Source organism: Tauraco erythrolophus, chromosome 2 (assembly GCF_009769465.1).
Source record: "Tauraco erythrolophus isolate bTauEry1 chromosome 2, bTauEry1.pri, whole genome shotgun sequence".
NCBI classification, from domain to species: Eukaryota; Metazoa; Chordata; class Aves; order Musophagiformes; family Musophagidae; genus Tauraco; species Tauraco erythrolophus.
In genome coordinates this window covers 6367530-6383838 of record NC_141466.1, presented here as the reverse complement: position 1 = coordinate 6383838, position 16309 = coordinate 6367530, and positions in this window count along the sequence as shown.

Below are 16309 nucleotides of genomic sequence, written 5' to 3'. Positions count from 1 at the left end.
ATCATATGATCACAAGATCCGATTCTGAACTGCCTTTCCACTCTCCAAGGTGTATCAAAGGTCATTAAGGAATGAAGTCTGGCAGGATAACTTCTTGAAAACTTCAAACACATTCCATATGGGTCCGTGTTGTTAATCCATGGCACCTTGCACATTTGGTCTAGGCAACTGCTTCACAGAGCCTGAAGTTTTAAGTTAAAAAAAAAACAAAACCCACAGCAACACCACATAATTTGACAGTTCAACCTGATTACCATTTATTCAAGAGTGTGAATTTTTATTAAATAGCTTAGTGATCTACAAAGCACGACATTCTAATAGTTCTGGAGTCCACTTGTTTTCTCGAGTGATGATGCAATGTAGCTGATTTTTTCCCCACGTTCCCTCCTTAGATAGCCAGCATCAAAACACATCTGTATTTTTCTTCTCATTAAAAAAAAAATACTTCAGCTGACTTTTAGATCAGTCTCACTCAATGAAGGAAAAAAATGTGTCGTAGTCAGACTATTAAGAAAAATCCTCTCAACTATCATAGTAGCTGAGGAATTTTCTATGGTCTCGTGAAAGATACATGGCCTTATCTATGCCATGAACAACCTCAGTTCAGATGGCCTTTATAAAACTTTTCTTTCACTTCCATCATTTCAATGAGCATGTATTCTCAGACACTACTGCAGTGCACCAAAGCGATTGTCCTCTTCTCCTCTGCCCCCAGAAAAATTAGTTGCATTCAGGTAAAGTCTGGTGGTGTTGTAAACCCCCAGTACATCAAATCTGTATAGATGTTTTCCAAAAGAACTAGCAAATATGGCCATATAATCATGTTTGGACATGAGTACCTTGGAAAGACCAACAGAAAGAGCTATTTAAGACGGTGTTTGAGAAAGACAATATTTGCTCATATAAGTGCAAGGGGAGATCTAATAGAATTTTTCTCAATTACAGGGAATATTGACTTGATTAGAAAAAGTGTTCATGCTCATAAGGTGACTGATATCTTTAAAGGAAAATAAAAAGCGTAAGTGCTAGTAAAGGATGTTTTACTCTACTAATTCATTGGACATATATCTTCAGTGAGAGACTGAAGCTCAGTGAAGTAAGAAGGTGGAAATCACTGTGAGAACACAAAGCATCCTGAGAATGATGCTTTTCCTCTTCTCTATTGTTTGGTAAGCTATAAGCAGCAGAAAACATCCTTCTTCCTCCCTCTTCTAAATAGGATTCATCTATTAGAAGCACCAAAACAGGGAAAGAGAGAGAGTTGTAGTAGATTAAAATGATTTCTAACTACAGGACATAAATGTCTTTTTAACCACCTGATGGTGGGGGTGGGAGCATCACCACTTTGCAGCTTTTCAGGTGATGTTTTCTTTCTCCTGAGACATTTGGGACAATTATTAGGACATTACATGAGCAGTGTAATGTGCTGCTTAGAAGCACTTAAGTACGTACAAAAGGATATAATTTCCCTGGTTTTGTCTTTTTACTAAGAAATGGAAGCCATTTTCCATCTAGTTCCAATAATTTTTTTAAAATGTTCTGAAGTTTAGTTAAACAAACCCAGTGTCTAGCAGCATAAAAAGCTCTTGTCAGATACATCGTTGAGCTGTTTCTAAGGAGCTTCCAGAAAATAAGTCCAACAGGAAAGCTTAGTTACAGATCAAGTTCTGTTATAGCTACAATAAAACCAAGACCTTTTCTGTAATTAGAGCCTACAGGGTCTGTTACAAGTCTGCTCTTTCCAAGTTAAAACTTCCCAACTTTGAAAAGCTGCTCTAAAAAAGAGGGGTTTTGGTGCACTGAACATACTTGGCTGGATTTCAATCACTTTGTCTAATGAAACAATGCTTGAAATAGGTTCAGGGTAGCTCCAGAAATGCTTCTGTACTTGTCAGCCAAACCCATTACATGAGTTTGGGTCTGGACCAGCTTGCCTCAGGTGCTCTAGACAAAAGGGCACTGAGAAGTTAGGCTCTGGCAGCAGATGCCTGGCAGCGAGATTCACTGGGGTCTGTAATCACAGAATCACAGAATGTTAGGGATTGGAAGGGACCTCAAAGGATCATCTAGTCCAATCCCCCTGCCGGAGCAAAATGCAAAATCCAAAATGCAAAATCCTACCATTTGGTTTCCCCTAGAAGAAGCCAAACCATGCCTGATAACAGCCAATCCAACAGCACCAGTGCTCAGCATATGCAGTTGGGATGTATACTTGGTATTCTCTAGTTTGGAAGACATTTCTGTACTGGGATTTCTCCTCAGGATGCCAACAGACTGCTAGATACACAGAATAAAAACACATCTATGCAGGTAATACAGATTTCTGTCTTGTCAACCTGATTAGCCACTTCACATAAAGGCCTTGTAAATTATTTTTCTTTCTTATTGGGCCAGTGTAGCTAAAAGATTCTGAAGTTTTAAAAACGAGTTAGGTTTTTCATATAAGGAAAGAAGTAGAAAACTGCTAAAAGCAGGAGCTTAAAACACTTTTATGCCCCGCAAATACAATTCATTTTATTAAAATCTCGTTTCTTTAAATGCAGATTTCATGCCGTAAAAGAGGCAAATTCTATATAAATAACAACAATAGTAATAATAATTATAGTAAAAGAAAGTGGTGATAAGTGAAACTTTTAGGCTGGTTAAAATAACGCATACGTATGCATTTTCGTTAAGTAAACATTTTACTTACATTTGGGTTTTTAAGGGTCAGTGTTCCAGCCACCAGCCAAAAGGGGAAAAAAAAGGGCTATGGAAAACGTGTACCTTTGAAATATCGAAACAGAGAGGAGTAGCTAAGATTAAGTAGAGTCTATAGAGGAAAACAACCACATGATCTGCAGTTGTATCTAACCTAATCTATGATGTCGGTCAATTATTTTTGTATAAACTGCCGGTTTTCATGAAGAAAATCAGTCTCCCCAGACAATCAGTGAGGAGGCTGTTACCACAGTAAGTGAGACGAGCCCATTTTCACACTGCATAGCTATCTCACCAGCTCACTCAATCTGTAGTTGAAATTTCTGTTCAAAGTTTCCAACAAAACAGATACAGAATGCATACTAGCCCTTCAAAATGCCCTCTCCTCAGAAAGGAGAAACAGTCAAGTAGTTATCATTTTATTTTCGGGTATCAGTCAGGGTACCAGCCATTTACAGCCTTATATTTTAAGTCACTCAGCTGAATTATCCATGAAGTATTCCTAGTGTCCTCCTGACACCACCATTCCCTGCTCACGGCCCACAAAAATCAGTACTTAAATTTGAATTAAGATCCTGCAAATCCAAAAAAAAGCCACCCTAAAACACAAACAAAACAAAAACTCAAGGCAAGCCTCATGCCATGAATATGTACCCAAATTACTTTGATTGGTGCAAACTATTACTCTATTATTTGTTTCTTAATCCATCCAATATTTTAGGTACATAAACTTTTAAGTGCAGAGCCTAAGTTTGACTTGGATGTAAAATATATTCTGCTTATCTTTGAATTCAAGATTGTATATGTCATGTTTATTGTAAAGCATTTTATATATACATATTCACATATCTTATACAACTCTATGGGCCAAACACTGGTCCCGCCAACTTCACTGGGACCAAGACTCTGCCCCCATATGTGCGTATATATGCCATATGCGTCATCCTGAAAGGAAGCACTAGATTGTGTGAAAACGCTGTGACTGCTATGCAGTGATGCCAAGAGACTTAACTGTATCTTTTTTAACATACTGCTGTAAGTATTCATCATGTCAAAGAACTACAACTAATAAAAAAAAAAAAAATTACAAAGAGTGGGGTGTCCAAAGTTCTTCGGTACAGCCAGTTGATTAAAAGCATCTCCTCAGTTTTCAGCAGAGATTCTGGTTTGACAAGGCAGCAGAAGTCCTGCTGCATCCATCCTCCCACTGCCTCTCCTTCCTACCAACACAATAGTCACTTTCCTAGTGCACTGTTTCTGAGAACTTTTCTCTGAATTAGCCTTGCTGTAGGAATTTAAATGGAGTTACCAGCAAGGAAAGTCTTTCCATATATTTCTCTTAATCATATAGTAGAAGGATTTTCAAGCCCCAGGGAAGATCTTTCTCTGTTTAGTATCTAAAGAAGAAGGAGTTGTCTGTTACTATTGTTTCAGTTCCACTAATTAGTTCTCCTTAATATCATTGGTCAGTTTTAATCTCCGTTTTCTCATCTCTCAGTTGCAGACCATGTTATATATGATATATGCAACATGACAGAGGCTTGTGAAGTTTAATTGAAAATATGAGAAGTATTGACATTCTACACTGATAAATATTTCTAAGTGAGAAATACTAGTCATTGCTGAAGGATGTTTGTCACCACAGAGACTCCTCTTCTTGACTTTGATACATTTTTAATGCCAGAATTTACTTGTACCTCAAAGTCTTCAGTAACACAGTTTGTGCAGTGCAAATGCTGCAATTGAACTGAATATATTTGGTTTCAGTGTTATTTAGCCAACATTTGAAATTGACTTTCTTAATATTAAAAAAAACCCCACTCTTCGGAATTATAATAAAAAGTGTTTTCAGGCGTGCCCTGCATGCAAGCTGAATTGCAGAACTGATTGTAGAATGAAGCCACTTAGAGATTTGTCTTATATATGGATAGAGTTGTGATGGTTTCTCCAGGAAAAGTTTTACATAGTCAGCATTGGAAAAACCACTCACATTTTTCCGTAACAGATTTAGCAGTGTTATTTTCAAGCACATCTAAGTCAATACATCTTCTTACTCTGCACAGGCACTGTCTGTATGGATGTTGATGTTTAATGGTTCAAAACAAATTATGTAGACTAGCACATTGAAATGAATCACTGAACAGCAAAAGAAAAACTAATAATGTGGCTTTCTTTTTTTTTTTTTTGTCCTGGCCAAAGACTTCACTGTGGTTTAAAGCTCAGGTGGTGAATCTTGGAGATATAACTATTCATTAAGAAAATAAGCAATACAATATGCATGTGACAAACAATTATTTAGGTGACGGACACTCCCTTCCCCTAAAGGTGAGGAAAGCAGGATCTCCAATGTCAGCACAGCCCAGTCCTCTCCAAGCTAACATGGGTGTAGTTAGAAAATAACTGGTTTTAGCAACAAGGCAGGCTTATGGTGTTCCCACTCCTACATCTCCCGATCTTTTAGTCTCAAACAGGTATTTAGGGAGAGACAGACAGACAATGAACCACAGCATAGAGAAGAAAAGGCTTAAATTGGTTCTGCCACTAAAACCAATGGATCCCCTTACTATGTCCTGGGCTAGTTCGGGTCTCAGGCAGAGTTTTACTAAACATCATGCAACAGCTCCATCTATGACAACTGAATTTTGCTACCAGCAGCACCACTTCCTAAAAGCTCCCTCAGGTGTCTCCACAGGGCCATGCAGACCTAAGCACACAAGGAAGCGAGTATCACAACAACAGGTGAATTTCATGTCAGACGATTTTATGGTAATACACTTGAGAGAGAAGAGCTGAATCTTACACCCTACAGGGCTCTAAATGTGTTGTACCAGATTAGGAAGGGGACCTGGGTGTCATAAGAAGTTGTAACTGTATGAATTCTAATATTCCATTTTAAACAGGGGTAAAGAGAGGTAGTACTATTAGCTCCACCTCTCCTACCACCTGGAGATAAATTCTATGCCATCATTTTCATATTAATCACCTCTCTAGAAAGTGCAAGTACAAGAGTTAGAAGTGCAAAGAAAGGTGGCAAAAACCAATTTTAATCACAAAAAAGCTCCAGAAATTAGATGGGGACACACCCCCCACCCCTTTAGCTTTATTAATATCATCTATAAAAATGAACATTTGGGCAGATCGAGGGCTTCTTCTTTGTTTTCCCCAAATCAAAACATAGGTAAAACAAAGTAAAGCAATACATGTGGAAATTGCTGCCACAAGAATACATTAACCTTTAACAACATAGCAAAACTTGAAAAGGAGATTGACTATTTATAAAGATAAAAAGAAAATTCACGGTTACAAACAAATATTACTAAAATCATAATCTTAGAGAAAACATACTTTAAGACTTAAATTAACCTTTAGTTTATAATGACACTTCGATGACCTACTCATACAGGTCAGCAGCTGTTACATTCCAAATTCTGTTTTCATTCATATGTGCAGAGGATTCCAATAAGCTTAGTTCATACATAAGTATATTTATAGAAGAAATATAGCTACCAAAAAGAAAAATCTAGAGCTACAAATCCTCACGTATTTGGTGCCCAGCCTCATTTCTACAACAGGACCTACCAACATCTGGAGACAAACTCAGGGCCAGTCACTTCATGCAACCAAAATCCAAAGAAAATAAGAAGTACTGAAACGTACAGTAAATTCAGAGACAGATGCAAGAAGAAAGATAAAATATAGCCCAAAAGACCACTCTTTTGTATCTTTCATAAATATATTTCAATTCAATCTTTGGAGGAAGGAGAAAAAAAAAAATATATTAGTATCATCGGGAGACCAAAACGCAAGGAGAATGACTTTGTTTAAAATCTCCTGTTTTGCTGGGATGAGGTTCCATGTATGTGACAAGTACTTCAGGGACGTTGCAGCTGACCTCCATGATACCTATGCACAATGCATTTCCCCTCCATATAGCAAAAAAGTCAACACCACTAGTTCTACCACTACTGCGAGAAACATTAAGGAGTAACCATTTGCACGACATGCTTTGAAGTACCTTTTATCAGCACTAAGCCTAATTAAGATGCACACACACGTGTACGATAACTGCCCCGACTCCCACATTAAAGGAAAACCTTCCCCAGCAACGCTGCTACCTGAAGACTGCCTTTGTAAAGACAGACATTAAAGAAACTAGGAAACATCATTAAGTCAGTCAGGGGTGACACTGGATGGGTACTTCAGCTACTCGAACCAGCTAATGGACATCGGCACATTGTAGGTGTGCTTTAGGTGCACAAAGGTGTGTACGGAGGTGTTAACATGGCAAATACACTTCCTACATTTACCTTCATTGTAGATACAAAGATAATACACGCACAAATTACATTACCTGAAGGTATTAGTGGACTGAAGCGAAGAAAACTTGGATAGTCTGCTTCCTTCTGTGCTCAACTCTCACGGTTCCTCTGTGCTTGTATCGGGACTTGAGTCTGGAGATGACTAAATCTGGTTATCAAGGCCCCTTAGGTCTCTTGACCCCCATGCATACCTAATTACGGTCAGCTTCTCAAAGACACCAACTAGTCACAAGCAAGACAAAAATAATTTACTTTGGGGAAATACGGTATTTATTTAGTGTATTCCAAATCATATGTTACATTCTTTAAAGAGCAGAGCAACTTCCTCCTCACCCCCAGAAGAGAGGGGGGATTCTTCCTTCTCTGAGATGCCCTGGATTGAGCTGGAAGAGCAAGGTTGGAGACTGCAGGGTGTTTCATGTAAGGGAGTCATAGCAAGGAGCTCACAGCTCACTTGGAGAACGCAGCAAGTAAACAAAACCCTTGTGAGGCTTTGCTGTCCCCTGGATGTGAGAGGGGCCTAAGAGACTTCGCTGCAACTCAGAAAGGCACCGAGTTAAGTGGAAGCGAGCACTGACATGGAAGGGCACGACGGGCAGAGGAAGAGTTACTTCCATTTATTTTCTGTCTGTCTTGGTCATTTCTGAGTTCTCTCAAGTTAAAACTATGGAGTTTTCATTGTAATAAAACCTGGCTTTTTGATTTCAAGAAAAACATCTTCCTGAGGCTCAGGTCAGCTTCGATTCCTGTCGCACTTGTTATTAAGCACATTTTACAACAGTATGAAACCTAAATTTTTTAAGATATTATTGTATACGTTTCTGTTTCCCAGTTTTAAGGATTCGTAGTTAAAAATATTACAGTTAATGTTTGCTTAGGAAGGAGTGTAGGAAAAGCGTTTGGACTTCAGGTGCTGTTTGCCAAATCCTCCATCTGCCCAAGACCTAAACGCACCACAACATCACCTCGCACTACCAACAGCCTTCATTTTCTTTCTGAGCACTTCCACTACATGTTTGCAGGCTTTGAAATATAAACCGCTGTGGTGGGTTCATGTGGTGGGGTTTGGGTAGCTGGGGAGGGGCTGCAGGGATAGCCCCTGGAAGGAGCTGCTGGAAGCTTCCCCAGCTCTGAGCAGGACCTGCCTCTGACCAAGGCTGAGTCAATCAGTGCCTCTGGGAATAAACATTTAAGAATGGACAAAGAAACCTATGTCGTGTGGGACCTGCAGTGAGGAGAGGGGGAAGGCGGGGGGGTGGAGGAGCCTGGGTTCCAACCCAACATGAGCACGTGCCCGTACTCAGCCGCCACCACTCAACTGGAGACGGCCACAGCAGCGCAGCTTGGAGAGCTCCGAAGCACCCAGCTCCTGGCTCATCCACTGGGCGGAACTCATCCTGCCGCGACCATCGAGGTTCGTCAGGCCGGATGGGCCCGGTGCGGCTGCAGCAGAGAGAGGACTGAGACATGAGAGAAACAACTACACAGCCACCAAGGTTGGTGAAGATGGAGCAGGAGGAGGTGTGCTGGAGCTGATTCTCTGGCAGGCCATGGAGAGATGGCAGGCAGCCCCCCTGCAGCCCATGGAGGTCAATGGTGAAGCAGAGATCCACCCGCAGCCCGTGGAGGACCCCACGCCAGAGCGGGTGGCTGCGCCCTAAGAAGCCGTGACCCTGTGGGAAAGCCTGCCCTGGAGCAGTCTGATTGGTAAGGACTGGATTCTGCAGGAAGGGCTCACGTCAAAGAAGCTCGTGGAGAACTGTCTCCCGTGGGAAGGGGAAGAGAATGTAAGGAGTCCTCCCCTTGAAGAGGAAGAAGTGGCAGAAACAGCGTGTGACGAACAGACTGCAACCCCCATTCCATGTCTCTCTGTGCCACTGAGGTGGAGGAGGTAGAGTTCGGAAGAAAGGAGGGGCGGGGGGAGGTGTTTTTAAGATCTAGCTTTGTTTCTCATTATCCTCTCTGATGTGATTGGTAAGAAATTAATTTGTCCCAAAGTTGAGTCTGTTTTGCCTGTAACCATGGTTGGTAGGTGATCCCTCCTTGTCCTTGTCTCGACCCTCAAGCTTTTTGTTATGTTTTCTCCTCTCCATCCCACCATGGACGGGAGGAGTAAGTGAGCGGCTGCATGGTGCTTAGTTGCTGCCTGAGGCTAAACCACAACAACCACTAACAAAACGATCTGGCATCTTGACTATTACCACTCAACAGTCACATCGTACATGGAATGCTAGCTGAAGGTGGAATTTATTTATTTGCACTGTGGTTACACTTTGGAGCACTTTGGTTCTAGACCAGGGTCCCATAAGGGACTCCAATACTGCTCCTACCACAAGTCTTCACAATAGAAATAATTTAATAACAGATTCATGTTACTTCAAAGCTCAAGGAGAAAACCACCACCGATCCTGTAGAGAGCTAGATGTGAAAGGAGAGCATTTACTTTAATGATAAAGTAGCTAAACTTCTACACAGTTTTGTGGAAAAAGTGAGTTGATCAGCTATGAGGACCATCTTAAAAGAAACGGTACATTTTGCTGAGTTTTTTGGGGAAAGAGTTTACTCCTTCACCAATCCAACTGCAGCTCTTTCTTTCTGGTATCTCAGTGTGGTTAATTTAAAGGGAGAGCTTACATCATCACTCTTGAGTTACTTGACAGCGTCAGGTTTTGCCTGTGGGTATTATATTGCTCTCAGGGACATCTTATATAATAATGCAGATGTCGTTTTCAGCTGGTGCAGCACATCTACAAACTTAAATTTTACTGAGATCCATGGCAGTATAGAGTCTTCTTGGAGCTCTGAATATCAGCAAGGAGTTTGCACTTTCAAGAGTAGCTCAGGCTTCTCCTGCTGTGAAACTAAAAGTACTTTTGAAATGTAAAAGATATAAATACCTTTAAGAGCTGGTCTCTTTATAAGGTAACCTATGATAAATACATTAGAAAATAAACATATTTCAAAATTTCTCTGCAGAAAATAACGTAAGGGAGAGAGAAGGAAGGTACTATCACCAAAAGGTAACTCAGCCAAGAAAAATCTCGTAGAAATTTCATCTAACTGATTCACATATCTGAGACCTGAGCCTTGATCACCTAGATATCAGAAGCCATACGGGAGTTGCGTTGGGTTTGTTTGTCTGTTACACTCCATAGCTGGTTCACTGTAGAACTAGCTTTGGCTTCTACTACAGAGAAGAAATAAGTAAGAGTCATCACTTCCCACTGTGGATGTCAAGCTCATCATTGAAACACACTCTCAATTTAAATTATTCTAGTTTTCACTTCCTGCTACCGGTTAGTATTATGTTTCTCTCTGTCAGCAAAAGAGGCTTTTAGTACCTTTTTTTTTTTCTCTTCATGCATTCACAGACAAATCAGGCCACTCCAAACAGATTTTCTGTTTCTGAAAGAATACAGTAGCAAAACCTGTGGATTTGAACAAAGCTCCTTTATAGTTTTCCAACTGACTGTACTAGAATGTACTCTCTTTCTGAAGACCGGACATACTATGGCATTATCACTATGGCTTTGTGCCACCATTCCCATCTTCATTATTTCTCACAATGTAATTTCTGTTTTTAATTATGCACAAACTTTATCACTTATTTCATTACTAAAACTATGAAACTGCATTAACCTAGAACCATTCTCTATAACCCTAGTAGAAATATTTCCTTTCAGTGATTACTATTATCTGCCAGTTAATCAGTTCTACATCTATTTCACATATATTTTGTGAATAATACAGAATCGTAGAATGGTTTGGGTTGGAAGGGAGCTCAAAGATCATCTAGTTCCAACCCCCCTGCCATGGGCAGGAAATACTACGAATACTATATTTCATAGAATCATAGAATCATAGAATCGTTAGGGCTGGAAGGGACCTTCAAAGGCCATCTAGTCCAACCCCCCTGCAAGGAACAGGGATATCTCCAACTAGATCAGGTTGCTCAGGGCCTCAATTTACACTACTCTATTTACAATTACAATTACAATTTACAATTTCAATTTACACTACTCTATTACAGCTATTTTTGTCAAAGATGATTTAAAAGATCTATTTTCCAATGAAGTCACACGAGATCACTCCTGTTATCTAAGCATTTCCAAATCTGCAATAAGATCCCATCATGCAGAATTTTTGCCTGGAACTGATACATGCTAATGGACCTATCTTCACCTGCTTTACCTCACTTTTCTTAAAAAAAAAACCTAGATGCCAGAATAATATTATGAATTTCTGTATTACTCCGAGAACTGGTTTAGTAGTAATTAGCGACCCTGCTTTTTTTTGAAGTAAACACTTTTCACTTTTTCTAAAATCTGTGCAATTTGTGAGACTTTGATTCTTGTTTAAGCAACAGAACGGAGAACAGCAACAACTTCCAAATGGAAGTGCCAGTTACCATGACCAGGTGTGACGCTCATGATCCTCAACTTGTATCAGGTCAACTATTCACGAGTACTGTGCTCGGTCAAGGTCTGGCCACACACCATTTTCTTCAAAGCTACTGGGTCTTTGCTGTAAGGGACACCTGCATGCTGGAGAATGAGAAAGGACTCAGTCCTATCATCAAGACGCAATCTTCTTCATCCATGGCTTTTATTACGCTAGAGAGGGCGGAAAAAGGGGAGCACAGGGAAGAAAAATATTGTCTGTGAGTTCATACAGATGTGTAGAAATCGCACAACTTTCTGTGGGCTCCCAGGCAACTACTAGCTTAGAGAACTGTCAACATGCTTTTCTCCTAGCAACAGCACCAAGAGCTTACAAAGCATGAAGTGGGATCTCTCGAATTCTATTTAGCTTATCATATGTTAATATTTCTCTATTTTATTTGTGACCTCAAAACTAACTCAACATCCAAAACCACAATATCAGTGACAAACTAGGTTATAGAGTAAATTATGTGGTAGAGATCAGTCTCACTAGCAGCCTTATTATTCTAACATACTAAATACAAAGTACACTCTTCAAATCCTAAAGAAAAGGCTATGCCACTACTGAGAAGTACCACAGGGGCTGAAGATTTACTAGAATTTTTGAAAGAAAAGACCCTACAGAAATATAATTCATATACATGCAGGCAGTGCATATGAGAGCAATAGAAGACTTAAGAAGCGAACGCAACCAGATGAAAAACATTTGAGTGGGCAGTTAAGGAACAGGGGTTGTTGATAACCAAGCCCACATTTCAACTGAATCAAATCAAAGTCCAACTTTAAACTAGCTATTTTTACTGTCAAAAAATACTGACTTTGAGAATACTTTCCCACTGTACATGCTGGTAAGGCAACTCCTAACCTAAAATTAAAAACAAGAACATTGATCTTGACCTCTATTCAGAAACGCTTCCTCACAAGCAAGGAAAGAACATAACAAAACCAGCCAGCTTATCAAGCCTGCCCCAGTAGACAACGGTCAAACATGGTCTATAAGTCAAGCTATATGCCTAACCAGAAAAAGCATAATGGAAAAAGATTACTAGAATACCAATCAGACAAAATTAAGAAAGAAACAACAGAATACGTGTACAAAAAAACCTCAGTATTCTAAAGGACAGAAAACAATCAACTCACTCCAGCAGCAGAACACACAATCAGCCTCGCTGATCCATACTGCTATTTTGGAACTTTTAACACAGATTCCTACAGCTTTTACTATCAAAAAACAAGACAAATACTCACAGGCTGTAAACTAGAAGGTGATAATGCATCAAAGAACTGCAAGGCAACAATAACACGTGAAGAAACTAAAACTAATCTTACTTTGAATTTCTTTCTACTCTTCCTTTATACTCAGTGGCAACTGCCTCCCAGCAAATACAGTTGCTGTGTTACAGCATAAGAACTAAAAAGCAAAACAGAGAGCAGGAACAATCAGTCTAGTTTAACTTTCCCCATTAACTAAAATGTGGAGTACTAAAAAGGAAGCACCAATAGCAAGAACAGAGATCTTAAATGTTCAAGTTCTCCACAGTTCAAGGTGACAGGATAAGTAAGATATTCCTTAATTAACAATTTGTAGCTAAATACGGCCTTTAGTTGCACTCTGGCAACTCTGATGAAGTTGACAGGGATGCAGAAGCACTGCTGAAGGTTGGACTTTGCCCAACCCTGCAGACATACACTCACTTAGCTTCACGAATGCACCTAAACTCACTCAAGTCACTGTTTACATGTGACAAGTAAAGACTGTGTATGCTTGCAGAAGCAGACTATAATCTTTCGTCTGAAAGAAAAATGCTAATTTTTATGCCAGATGGTCACTTTGACTATTAATCAGTAAGCAGCAGCATGTTTCATAGAATCATAGAATCATAGAATGGTTAGGGCTGGAAGGGACCTTCAAAGGTCATCTAGTCCAACCCCCCTGCAAGGAACAGGGATATCTCCAACTAGATCAGGTTGCTCAGGGCCTTGTCCAACCTGGCCTTGAACGTCTCCAGGGATGGAGCATCCACCACCTCTCTGGGCAACCTGTTCCAGTGTTCTACCACTCTCATGGTAAAAAATTTTTTCCTAATATCCAACCTGAACCTACCTCCCTCTATTTTAAAACCGTTACCCCTTGTCCTATCATAACTGGCCCTCCTGAACAGCCTCTCCCCATCTTTCCTGTAGGCCCCCTTGAGGTACTGGAAGACCGCTATAAGGTCACCCCGGAGCCTCCTCTTCTCCAGGCTGAACAGCCCCAACTCTTTCAGCCTGTCCTCATAGGAAAGGTGCTCCAGCCCTCTTATCATCTTCGTGGCCCTCCTCTGGACCCTCTCCAACTGGTCCATGTCCTTCTTATGTTGGGGACTCCAGAACTGGACGCAGTACTCCAAGTGAGGTCTCACGAGGGCAGAGTAGAGGGGGAGAATCACCTCCCTCGACCTGCTGGCCACGCTCCTCTTGATGCAGCCCAGGACGCGGTTGGCCTTCTGGGCCGCAAGAGCACATTGCCGGCTCATATTGAGCTTCTCGTCCACCAGTACTCCCAAGTCCTTCTCCTCAGGGCTGCTGTCGATCCATTCACCACCCAGTCTGTATTTATGCCTGGGATTGCCACGACCCAGATGTAGGACCTTGCATTTGGCCTGGTTAAACTTCATGAGGTTGGTACGGGCCCACCTCTCCAGCCTGTCGAGGTCCCTCTGGATGGCATCCCTCCCTTCCAGCGTGTCGACGGCACCACACAGCTTGGTGTCATCGGCGAACTTGCTGAGGGTGCACTCCATGCCACTGTCCACGTCACCGACAAAGATGTTGAAGAGGGCCGGGCCCAACACGGACCCCTGAGGGACGCCACTCGTGACCGGTCTCCACTTGGACATTGAGCCGTTGACCACTACTCTCTGAGTGCGGCCATTGAGCCAATTCCTTATCCACCGAGTGGTCCATCCATCAAACCCATGACTCTCTAGTTTAGAGAGAAGAATGTCGTGCGGGACAGTGTCAAAAGCTTTGCACAAGTCCAAGTAGATGACATCCGTTGGTCGACCCTTGTCCACCGATGTTGTCACCCCATCGTAAAAGGCCACCAAGTTGGTCAGGCACGATCTGCCTTTGGTGAAGCCATGTTGGCTGTCACCCACCACCTCCTTGCTCTCCATGTGCCTTAGCATGGTTCCCAGGAGAATCTGCTCCATGACCTTGCCAGGCACAGAGGTGAGGCTGACCGGTCTGTAGTTGCCCGGGTCCTCCTTGTTCCCCTTTTTAAAAATGGGGGTTATGTTCCCTCTCTTCCAGTCATCGGGGACCTCGCCAGACCGCCACGACTTCTCGAATACAATAGCCAGTGGCTTCGCAACTTCATCCGCCAGTTCCTTCAGGACCCGCGGATGGATCTCATCAGGTCCCATGGACTTGTGCACCTTCAAGTTCCTCAGATGTTCTCGAACCTGGTCTTCAAGTACAGTGGGCGGTGGTTCATCCTCACAGTCCCTGCTAGTTCTTTCCACAGCTTGGGTGGTAAGACAAGAGGCTTTACCAGTGAAGACTGAGGCAAAAAATTCATTGAGTACCTCAGCCTTCTCTATGTCCCGGGTAACCAGAGCACCGGTATAACCTAAAAGTTATTTATGCAAATCCCTGCAATTCTGTGGCAAGGCTCATTATGCGTGTACTGCACCACAGAGATGTTTTCTCCAATGGCCACTTTGCGTAGGATATGAGAGGATATTTCTTCAGGAAAAGACTAGTGCCAGATAAAGCTCTTCTCTAACTCACCACATAGAATCTGCCTGTTCCCCTAGAAAGTGAAGTAGCAGATTTATTTTGTGAATAAGAAAATAAACTAGCCTGCTGTTGACTTTTTACTAATGCAAATACACATAAACATAGTTCTCCATAACACTAGCAAGATAGAAGCACGTACTTGTACGATTTAGTGAATACCACTAAAAAGATAAAAATACAAAGGGATTAAAATTTTGCTGTTAGACCTATTACAGACAAAGCAGAATTACTTTTAAATGTAAGACTTGGGACATAGATCTTGTATAACACTGCTCTCCTGTGGTTAAATACGTGCAGTTCATCTGCAGAACGTATCTACTATTTACCTCAATTATTTTCAAAATCTTCAAATATATTTTATTCCAAGGAATTTTTTGCTGATTAGGAGTTCACCGCAACCAGTGCCAACTCCACTGCTGCACACTGTGCTGCTGCCTCTTTGTTACCTAAAGAGGGGATTTAGGCTGCTGCTTTTCCTTCTCTGACCCATTGAAATTAAAAGCCTAAATTAGTCTTAAAAAAAAGGTACAAATACTTCCATCCCAATAGCAATCCCGATGAGTTTGAAAATTCCTGCTCACTCACAGAAATAATCTGCTTTTAAAGCCTCCTTCAGCATTCCAGGCAAATAGCCTGAATTAAAACTAAGCAGAAATTAAAATGTAAAGAGGACTAGAAGTGTAGCTGGAGAAAAAGCAACACATTATTTATTATTTTCCTTTCAATATGAAAAAAAAAAACAAATCCCCACTGCAGAACAAGAGATCCTGCTGACAGGATTATTGGGGGAAATAATATCAATAGAGGGCTTTTTAATTATTATAATTAGTTATTAGAACTAATCCTCTAAATAAAGAATACTGTGGAAACTGATGTCTAGCACAATCATAGAATGGTTTGGGTTGGAAGGGACCTCAAAGATCATCTAGTTCTAACATCCCTGCCATGGGCAGGAAAACCCTCCACAACACCAGGTTGCCCAAAGCCTCATCCAACCTGGCCTTGAACACTTCCAGGGATGGGGCACCTACAACTTCTCTGGGCAACCTGTTCCACTGCCTCACC